The 11,545-nt window shown below is 41.0% G+C and overlaps 1 long non-coding RNA gene across 1 annotated transcript; it reads right to left on the reverse strand.

Moving 5' to 3' along the window:
* Nucleotides 1-1,531: 1,531 nt before the first annotated feature.
* LOC136440423 (uncharacterized) lies at nt 1,532-9,304 on the reverse strand. Its single transcript, XR_010756671.1, has 2 exons — nt 8,809-9,304; nt 1,532-2,939 (listed from the first exon to the last, which is right to left on the reverse strand). It is a non-coding gene; the product is annotated as an uncharacterized lncRNA (long non-coding RNA).
* Nucleotides 9,305-11,545: the final 2,241 nt, after the last annotated feature.

Here is an 11,545-nt window from a genome sequence, read left to right on the forward strand (position 1 = left end):
CTTAACGAGGAATTAAAACGACCAGTAACGCTTCACGAGTAATATACCGATAACGCTTAACGGTAAATTCAGGGCGGCCGGTAACGATTAACGGTGAATTAAAATCGCTCGTAACGCTTCACGAAAAAGGGCATGCAGACCCTCCTTTAAACTTAATCATATTTCCCTCGTCATTCCTTATAGAATATAATTCAACCTGCTACCTAACTCTGTAACTAATAGAGAACGGTGTGCCGAACAACTAGTTCAGTTAAAACATCGTCAGTCCATTAGCTCACGGGCACCCGGGAATGTGTACCTACAAGTTGAACACTAGGTACAGATAACTGCCATGATATGCCTGTACTGTGATGTGCTAAATGTGCCAGCGTTTTTAAGGCATTGGGAGAAACCTACTAGTAAAGGACTATGTCCCATTTTTTTAGGCCGAAGGGGCAGTGGGTTATTATCCACTGTGTCCAGGGCAGTGTATTGGAAGGCGGAACCCATCCCTCTCCTTCCACCGCCTTTTAGTTTTACCTCCCCAACCGAAGTCAGGTACCTATTTCTTCATACCTGGGTGGAGTGAGGAAACAATATGTAACATAGGAGGCATGTCAGGGAATTCGAACAAAGACCTCTGGGTTCTGGGCCAAACAACTAAACCGTTACGCCAACATGACGTGAACGCAATTGTAGACTTTCTATTCCGTCAGTCTTTTGGCCAACTATGCATATATGGCCAAGAAATACATTTTTTTCAACTTACAGATGAAAAAGATATCTCTTTCGTAATAAAACAACCGAAAGGAATAAATCAAGGCATTATATTTTGGCATATTTTACATCAAGGCATGATGTACTTGATGTATGATTGGACAACAATAATAATGTATAATGTGAAGTTTATGCCAGACTTCTGGCTTCCCCAATAATCATGCAGAAAGCAGAGTTAGTTCGACGATTATCTTCCTCCAACACGCAACCAGCAAGGGGGGGGGGGGGGGTATGTCAGGGTTAATAAAATAACCCACAACGGAAACAAAACTGGCCCTAGTTACCAACCTTGAGGCTCTCTGGGGCCTTTTGCCGGGCTTATAATACACTTTTTCTGATGACTTATTTTTGTACTTCATCGTTTTTTCAGCCAGTCATGGGCTAGCTGCACAAACGACCCAGGACAAAAATAATTCATCAGAAAAAGTGTATTTCAAGGCCCACAAAAGGCCCCAGGGAGCCTGCTATGTAAACTACCGCTAGACCCTTTTTTTAAAATTTAGCTCGAAAAGATTTAACTACAGTATTTGATAAAAAAAATCGTGACTATAGCATGTCTAGAACATGAGATACCAAAACCGTAAGTTAGGCTGTAATCCCATGGAAAGCCGCCACCCGCTACATCTCGAGTTATGCTGTTCACAAACAAACAAACAAACAAACAAACAAACAAACAAACAACCCCGAAAACATAACCCTTTTGGCAAAGGTAGAAATATATTCATCTATGCCAGAAAACTTTCAGTCACTGGTCAATAACGCCACCTAACAATCCTTGCTGGTACCGCATGTTTCTATTTTCAAAGACACCCTTATCCCAGTATCCTCATACATCATTAGTGTGTTCTAGAAATATTCTTGAATTGAAGTTTTACATACCAACTTGTCACTTCAGCACCCTTAACAGGTGTGGTTGTGTGTCTATAACAGTTTGTGATACGTAGCTGGTCTTGATGCTGAGTATGACAAACTGTTAGACACACAACCTCACCTGGTAAAGGTGCTGAAGTGACAAGTTAGTATGTTTAATTTCAACTCTACACAAACGTACCTGGTCTTGATGCTGAGTTTGAGTAGAATTGAAGTTATCAGCGTGAGGGAAAGATGACAGAAACGACAAATGTTATAACAGAACAGAGTGGGTATGTCAGCATTAAAACTTTTTTAACAAACTTAATAAACTAGAGCTAAGTCACTATCATGATATCTCTTAGGCTCGCAATCTTTCCTCTACACATATGGATGACAATATTGGGTATCTGCTGTGTCAATGTGACTGTACTTCAGCCTATCTGTCCGGCCTGTTCGCCTTCGCGCAGTCTCTTTTCCAGCCACTTAACCTTGGCCTTGACGTCTCGTATGTCCTTCAATAGATTTAACTTCCAAAATGTCCAGGTCGTGGAACATTTCTTCTTGCTATGTGCAGTTTTGTCTTTTGTTGTGTGCAGTTCTCTTCTGTTTCTTTTCAGGCCAATCGTCTTCATTGTCTTTTTCTTTCTGCCCTGAAGTTTAGCTGTCGGTCCTTGCTGCTCGCTTACATCAATCTTCTGCAGGGAGACTCTGTCTGAGGAGGGGACCTGACTTGTGGGTTTGGGGAGCAAATCTTTCTCTATGCCCTTTGTGGTACTCTCAATGACCTGAGCTGTTCTATTCTCTTCTAGACCTAGCCTTTTCTTTCTTCTTTTCTCTTTTAGTTTCTTCTTATTTGCTTTCTTGAGTTTTCGGATATCTTCTCTGAGATGATATGCCTCTTCCACAAGAAGTGTCTTTAAGTAGGATATATACGGCTTGGACGGGTGCTTTTTCTTTGCTGCCAACTCTCCCATAAAACGACGCTCCTTTGAGTTGAGCAAAGAACCTTTAGCAATGTGCCGCAGAATGGATCGAACCCACTCCAGTTTCTCTGTCATTGCTGCTTGCTCCGCGTTCCCTTCTCCGCTGATCCTGGTTTTCTTCTCTCGCGGCATTGTGGGTCCTGAGGCTTGAGATAAGAGAGTTCTGGCTGGATTCCTTTAAGAACTGAATCTGGTGACCTATACGAGTACCGGTACTGGTTTTTCCCCTCACCCTCTTGGCAAAGGTAAACACGACAGATGTGAGGCTGATTGGGGGAGGGGGGTGGTATCAGCAGTTTTGAGGCTAACTAGTCAGGGACCTTGACCGGTACACTCACAGCTGACCACCTGTAGGGCACAGAAGTTCAGGAAATTGATGATTGGTAGAAAAAAATGACAATGTTCAAACAGATGATATACTTTATCTATTCGTCGTCAAATGCAACACTACAGTACATTACACCGAGTCCCGAGGCAGCATCGCTGATATTGGAGAGTCAACATTTATGGACAGAAAGATACATAGGCAATGGAAATTTACACAACTCTAGTTTGAATACAATGCTACAATCAATCAATAAAATCAGATGATTTACTGCTGAACAGGATCTGCCCTGAAAAATATCAGCCTTCACAGCAAATGCAACAGGTGCTACATGCACCCCAAGGAAGTTTCCCATTTGTCTCTATCAGGCTTTCTAGAATGCTGTCCAGTAAAGGCAAATTAACACGACCTCAAACCTTTACCAAAAAGAATATTATTAACCTTTTTAATAACGTATTATGGATATTTGTCATTCATTTTGCAAATTCTCATTTCTGTACGTTTTTCTGTTAGTTGATCATCTTCTCCACACCAATGACTCAAGTTTGACAGTTTTAGCACATCAAATTAGGCTGTTGTAGCATTTTGCCAATCAATTATGTAAATAAGACTGGTCGACTGCTGCCTACCCCTGCGTCAGGGAACCCCGCAGCAGTATACTCTAATACTGGATACTACTACTAGACCCTGATTTGCATGATTTATGTGTAATAATGTTCTTCTACCAAATATCATAAGGATCCACCCATAGCTTCTCATGTTGGGGTTGGCGAAAAGACCGGTCCGGTCCGGACAGCGGAAAAAGCTGTCAGGTCCTTTTAGACAGGTTTCGCCCCCCTGGCAGAAAGTGATGGAATTGCAAGCAGACTGACATTAGTATCAGTGTTACCGTATACGCCAATATGAAGCGCACTGATTGGATAAACCTGCTCCTGCCGCTAGGGAGTCCAAATCTACTCGACATTATCTCCTTCCAAAGATCTATCTACCACTCAAGAATCACGACCATGACATGAAAAAAGCCTTTCGACAGTGTATGGCGTGATGGATTATGCTATAAACTGTTAAATTATGGCATAGATGGAAACTTTTTTAATGTATTGAAAACTATGTTGGATGTCAATTATGCAGTTAGAGTAGAGAACGGTTTAGCAGATTCTTTTGTTTCAACATGTGGTGTAAGACAAGGCTGTAACATTAGCCCATTGTTATTCAACCTATTTATCAATGATCTGCCGCAATGTTTTGATAGTGACAAATGTGATGCCGCTGTTTTAACTTCAACATCAATCGTTTGTCTTGGGCAGATGATCTCGCCTTATTTTCATTGTCATAACATGGACTCCAACGATGCATCAATACGCTGGAAACATATTGTAATAATTGGAAATTAACTGTTAATGTCTCTAAAACGAAAGTTCTTGTCTTCTCTAAAGGTGCTACAAAGAAAAGATATAAAGAATTCTTTATCTATGATAATGAAATAGAAGTTACAGACAGCTACACCTACCTTGGTATCCCTCTTACGTCCTCAGGTAGATTTAAAACAGCCAGAAAATTCTTAAAAACCAAAGCTATGAGAGCTATATCCAAATTCAAATCTCTTTTGTCATCGGAAAATATTTCAATTAAGCTAGGGAAAAATCTTTATGACAAATTCGTAAAACCTATCCTTTTGTATGGATCTGAGTTAACATGCTTTGACCATACCTCAAAAACACTGAAACTTATTGTATCGAAAAACATTCCTGTGTCTTCCTCAAAAATAATATTCTCTTTTCTATTGAAGAAAGTCCAGATTGATGATAGTATTCCAGTATTGATTCGAAAGAGCACATGTACTGATCTAACCCATACTTACATCATCAATTTTGAAAAAGGGTCAGACAAAGACATGTTCCTAAGATATGCAGCTGGCCTTAGTCTGGAAAAGGATGACTTTTCAATCGATAATATACGTCTCCCTTTAGATATACCAGAATTCGACATTATCGACATACGTTTTCAAAAATTTCGACTTGGAGTCCATTCAAAATCATCTAACGACGGCGTGCGAGGAGAGTTAGGAACTTTTCCCATTATGATATATGCTAAAATTCAGCTCATTAAATACTGGCACTGTTTGGTAAACTTAACTGAGGACTCTTTGCTTCATGATGCATACAACACTGTATTTACTGGTGATCATGATTGGATTGATCATGTTAAGGACACCCTCTGTTACCACGGCTTTGGACATATATGGATGAAACCGGAGTCTTATAAAGTAGATTATATTGCCCACCAACTTCGCTCCCGGCTACAAGATACACATATACAAGAGTGGTTTAGCCGTATTAGAAGTAATTCAAAATTGTCTTTTCTCAACAAATCAAAAAACCGTTATGAACAAAAAAAATATCTTGATGATATAAATAACGTTGAAATTCGTAAAGCAATAACTCAGTTAAGAATAAGTTGTCATAAGTTGAAAATAGAGACGGGCAGATATTACAATATAGCCCCTGACCAAAGATTTTGCCCATATTGTCCAATGGAAATTGAAGATGAATTTCACTTTGTCATGGAATGCTCTTGATAGGATGTTTTACGTAATAAGTTGTTCACATTTCTCAAAACAAGTACAAATTTTAAGAGTATCGATACAACCGACCGTTTTGAGTATATATCTAAATGCAACAATCCCCACAATACGAAAATATCTTAACGACTGCTTTCACATTAGGGAAAATACCGAAACTGATGATTAAAACAACTCGATCATAACTGTTACGCTATATCAAAATGTATGCTAGCCCTTATTGTATTGTATAAGAAATGAGGATGCTATATCAAAATGTATGCTAGCCCGTAAAATCCCTATTTACGTACGCACTTTTTAAACTTTTCAAGTTGCAAGCAGGTGCTCCAAGCCGACGCCAAAGTCGGGGTGCGTACGTTAGGAGGGGTTCTTCCTCGAAAAAATCGCATATCAGCTTGAGAGTATGGTACATCTTCATGCAAATGAAGCATGGAATGCTACCACACAATCAATCAGTAATAAAGAATAGATACTACATAATATCATATTTAAATTGTTTGACATTTTCTACCCAGAAACATTTTCTCAGTCACCCTTTAAGTTGGTAAACATCATCGGAAGGATGATCATGTCAACCTCTAACTATGCACCGAAATGCTAGAGAGGGGGTGCGTACGTTAGGAGGGTTTTTCCCCGGAACGTTTCAAATCACTGAGTCAGGCCTGCAATCGTCCCCAAATCGGGGGTGCGTACGTTAGGAGGGGTGCGTACGTAAATAGGAATTTTACGGTAGCCCTCATTATTAATTAGGATGTTAAGTTTTATTCTATACTTCTACTTTGTATTATGTTAACGAATTCTTGCCATACTTTGTACCATGTACAATTGTCGTGCAATTAAGTTCTTCTTCTTCTGTCCCAAACACAAGATATCAAAACAAGAATTTCCACTGCAGTACCTTAGAAAGTCTTCACTTGAAAGTTCATCTGTGTTGGTAGAAGTCATTCTAGTTTGAACTATAAATGCCAACACAAAAATTGGACTTACCCAAATTTTCTGAAGTTTCCTCAACCTCTTCTGAAGTTTCAAAACACATTCACTTAGGGTCGCCTGAAGGTTAAGATTCTGGACACAGAATCGGAATTTTTTGCGAGAGGGATTAAGGAGTCCATCTACATCCGGGCATTACAACCATCCCTCAACAGAGACGGAGGGCGCCATAGACTTTCTGCAACCTACGATCCACTGCTGTCCAAGTCACGTGTCTCATCTGCATAACGTGACGTCACAGAAGCAGTGGATTGCTCACTCCTTGACAAAGACTGGAGCTGTTCAGTCGAAAATTTGGGTAAGTCCAATTTTTGTGTTGGCATTTATAGTTCAAACTCCATTCAGGACCTTAGAAAGTCGGTAGGGGGGCCCAAAATCTGAATTGGTAATCGGTAGGGTGTTTCGCCCACAACCGAGAGGTCCCTGGTTCACGTTCATAACCACCGATATGCCCTGATGTTGTGCCCTTGGGAAAGGCACTTAACCCGACTTTCCTCACTTCACTCAGGAGTGAGTACCTACTAGTACGCCCAAGGGTTGTTTATCATATACCAGCCAGCTATACAGATGATGATTTGGTTTATTATTCCACCATGAACCATACACAGTCTCGCAGCCAACAAGTTATCATACATAGCCAGCTGAATTGCACTGTGTGTTATATAATATAGCTGGTGTGTTATGCCTAATGGCGGTTATACCGGCTATATAGATACAGATATGCAAATGTCGACAATCAGACTACACAGAACTGATACACTAAGACGATCACACATTCATTTTAAAATTATCTGTTATTACCGAGATATCATTAAAACTTATTGCACTTATTATTGTCATTTAGAAATGTAATTAAACTAAAAAATCTTAACATATACATCCGATATGATTTTTGGTTATCACTTGAGCTCAAAGTTATGACAAATCAGATGGGGCGTGTGGACAAATGTTGAAATCAATGAAAGCTACATTATTCAGATATTATACAAGTATTGTTGAAGTTGGGTGGAGCTGTGATCAGTTTGTTTTTGTGTTGAGAAGTGATACCATATAGGGTATGGGGCTTATTTTGTATCATTTTAGTGTACTAGTCCCGGCCGATGGTCGATAGATGATGATGTATCGTTCTGGTCTCGTTTTGATGATGGCCAACTGGCTGCTCGATCGAGTTTCTCGGGCGCTGACATCACCACGGCGGGGAGGCAGCCATGCTCTGAACGTTTGTGAGCGTAAGAGTTTTTGGGCAAACGAATCGCACACAATCCAGTTTCTTTGCGCCCGTGTAATGCTTCCCTGCCAGGCTAGCACCACATATTCGCAGTTGGTCTCACGAAACTTCTATAAATAGTGACGAGGTCTTCTTGACTAACTTTGAGTTTGAATGTTTTCAGTCTCCGGAGGAAGAAGGGTTGCTGATTTCCTTTTTTTTCCATATGATCAACTTGGGCATTCCACTTTTGATTAGCTTCGATATGTAGGCCAAGGAGTTTTGCTATTTTAACTTCTACTAATGGGAGGTTGTCAATTGATAATGAAGGTTTAAATCATCCACAAATCTTACCCCACCTCCCTCCACCCCCACAGTACTGTAAAAGGGAAAATGTACACGGTGCTTTTCTTTTGGTTTTCATGGTGTTACCTATTCGGCACAAACTTAAAAACGAGAATGTCTTCTGCCCACCTACCCTGTTTCTATGTTGAATATTGGCCGAAAACCCAATGTCTTCAAACCGCAAAATTAAATCCCCGCGATAATTTCCCCGTTTACAGTATCTTGACCATTGATCAGAGTCTCATGAAGTCGGGATTTTCGGGGCTTGTGATATGTTTCTTGTTCAGAGGACGGCTACAAGAAACCCGGAGTACAAATAGAACTAATATGCCCACAGCAAAAAAAGCAAATATATTTTTTGAAACACCTTCCTAAAAAAAAATCGGCATTAGACAATTTACGATCAAGAGAAATCGAAAAATCTTGGATAAATATTACGTTACCCCCTCCCCACGTTTGGCTATGAAAATTATGTACACCACCACGATCCCTTTGAAATACATGTAATTGCGTGAATTTTACATTTGATTTTAGCGAAACATTTAAATCAATTGGGAATTCAACAATGAAGAGCGGTCTAAACTGGAACAGTCCTACCTGGCCAAAAATTCTACTCTACTCTACTCTGCTCTTCATTATGGATTATAAACACAACAACAAAAGAACCGCCGCTCAGGCTCAATCATCCGGCGTGAGGGGCGCACAAAACGCGGCCTGGCACGAGTGGCTAACCTAATCTAATCACATCAAACTAACAGCTGAACCTTACCTGTGCACTGCTGTCTTCGGTAATCAGATTAACCAAATCTCCAACCAGCAGCCTCTCCTCAGATTAACCAAATCTCCTACAATCTCATCTGGTGAATAAACTTTCCCTGAATCTGTTCAGACGTGCCGCCAGATATCCCATCATTCTTTGCGCTGTCGCAAACTTGTTCCAGGATATACAGTAAATGCATCTAAGTTCGCTTGGCTTTTATTTCGCGGGACTGCAGTGTTCGCGGTGGACGTCGAAATCAGTTTGCGGCAGCGTTATAGTCACATACTGCTAAATTATTGGGCAAAAATGGTTTTAAGTTCGTCGTGAAACGGTCGCCGCGAAAACCGCCATCATAAAACCACCGTGAGCATGTCTGTATTTACAGTATTATCTCCAAGTCCAAGCAGACGTCTGGTGGTGCCGATTGTTTTGCATTTCTTTTTTGTGGCATTTCGTACGTTTGTAACTGACGGTGTGTGCTGTTCCTACGTGAGGCGTGCAGAAAAACGCCAGCCAAAGGAAATACGAGAAAATAGAGGACAAGAAGAGAAAGAAAAGCGTCATTCAAAACAAAGAACCATGCATCTGCTTGGAGATCACAGTTGTATTACATGTATCGGACCCAACTCCCAAGGACCGTTCAACATATGGGACAGGGGGAACAATGTAACGCATACAATAAAAAAAATGCTTTAAAAGTTGAAGATCTGATTCCTTGAAAATGAAAGTGGTATTAAAAAGATCACGTATAATGGTCACGTATTAAGATCACGTATAAAGATTACATAAAAGATTACGTGATGACGAATAAAGATCACGTAATATATACTGAATTCTCGATATCTCATCAGATACGCCCCCGGCCAAAGAACCTGGACCCGATAAGTTCAGAAATCGCTAGTGGGAAGGACTGCAACGGCTACACATTAGCCTGGATTCCCGAGTCTCCTCTCCGCAAATAGGATTCCAGGCTACTCCGACATAGCACCGTTACGGCCCGGTGCCGTCTGTAGGGTGTTACGGGGGGCGTGGCGGCCAAAGCGGTAAACAGGGTTTATCTCCAAGCAGATGTAAGGATCGGTCCAGTCTGACCACTTAGATTTCATAATGATAATGAAGGCAACTATTTTTAGCCCAATTTCAGCATGCACGTAATGTTTTCAATTTTACAGCGCCCAGATAATGTTACACATACACACAAATCTGCGATGGCCCAACATGAAAAGCTGTTAGTATTATCAGGAGATCGTTCGATAATTTCTATCTAACCTGAGGAGGGTGAGGGTCGTGTAATTTCTTCTAGTCCCTACTGGATTTTACTGGAGAGGAACTCTGAGGAAGTGGTAGCACAAATGAGACATATCTTACAGCAGATGTCGGATGTGGGGAGAGAAGATCGCATTGTCTATGGATGTCGCCGCATCGTGAAGATCTTCCCTCCTGACTTCAGCTTGGAAAGTAGGAAACCACCATAAAATACTGTTCGCGGTGGTTTTAAGTTCGCGGCAGCACCATAGTCACATGCTGCTACAGTATTGGACAAAAAGGTTCGCGGTGAAACGGTCGCCGCGAAAACCGCGAACATAAATCTACCGCGAAGTTACTGCATTTACAGTACCTTCCAAGCAGACGTTCAGATCCGGCTTGCTATTGCCTAATATTGAAGACTAGTGTAATCATAATCTCCAAGCAGATCTGATGGTTGCGAAGTCTGTATCCAACTGGCAGAAGAAGTTCAATAAAAACTTCTTCTACCAGTTGGATACGGTCTTCGCAACCATTTATTAGATCTGCTTGGAGATTAGAGTAATCAAACTGAAGCTGTCCGACCCCCATCTCTCTCTCTCTCTCTCTCTCTCTCTCTCTCTCTCTCTCTCTCTCTCTCTCTCTCTCTCTCTCCTCTCTCTCTCTCTCTCTCTCTCTCTCTCTCTCTAATTGCGGATTCAAACAAAGCTTTGACTTGCAATCAAATATGAATGTGAGCCCTCCAATGTTAATTTTAGGTTTTGATAACTGTTAGATAAAATCAGAACTCTTTTTAAGTTTTACTTTTAGCCCTATTATATCGAATTACACCATCACCATTGCCCATCTTGAGGGGGGACCAATTACCCCGATTACACAAAATTGTGCTTTGAGATAAATCAGTTTCACAGAAGTACGCTTTCAAACCCCACAAAGGAAAAAAAGAACATGGCAAAGTAGAACTAGAAGCCCAACAAAAACGCCTAAAAACGCGTCAAAAAACCTGTCAGAACCCCTCCTTTGCTTGAAGAGAAATGAGAAAAGAACCTCTGCTTGGAGCGTATGAATAAGTCACTATGATTCGCCAGGAGATAACAGACATTCATCATGATTGGTTACTAATGATGTGTCCAGGTTGATTTGTTGCTGTTGTTGTTGTCCTTGTTTAACGTCTATTACTTCGTTAGACATGGTCTCCAGGTGACAGGGCTGACAGGGTTGACAGGGCTGCCGCCAGCCTGTCTGTCTCAACTCCCTCAGGAGTACTGGGCTGTTCCACTATACCTACAGGGGAGAATAGTCTTGTCAAAACCTGTGGAGATAATGGCAAAGGTGTCTGGAACTTACAATGTGTACACTTTTGATTTACTTGTAAACCTTATTGATGTACCTTATCGTTATTCAAAAGTGATATTTCCAAGTGGACAACATAAATAAAAGTCACCACCGCTCTCGGTCCTGTTGAGGGGAAGTTTAGTTTCGCCACAACTTCGGGAGTTAG

The sequence above is a fragment of the Branchiostoma lanceolatum genome, chromosome 8 (genome assembly GCF_035083965.1).
Source record: "Branchiostoma lanceolatum isolate klBraLanc5 chromosome 8, klBraLanc5.hap2, whole genome shotgun sequence".
Taxonomy (NCBI): domain Eukaryota; kingdom Metazoa; phylum Chordata; class Leptocardii; order Amphioxiformes; family Branchiostomatidae; genus Branchiostoma; species Branchiostoma lanceolatum.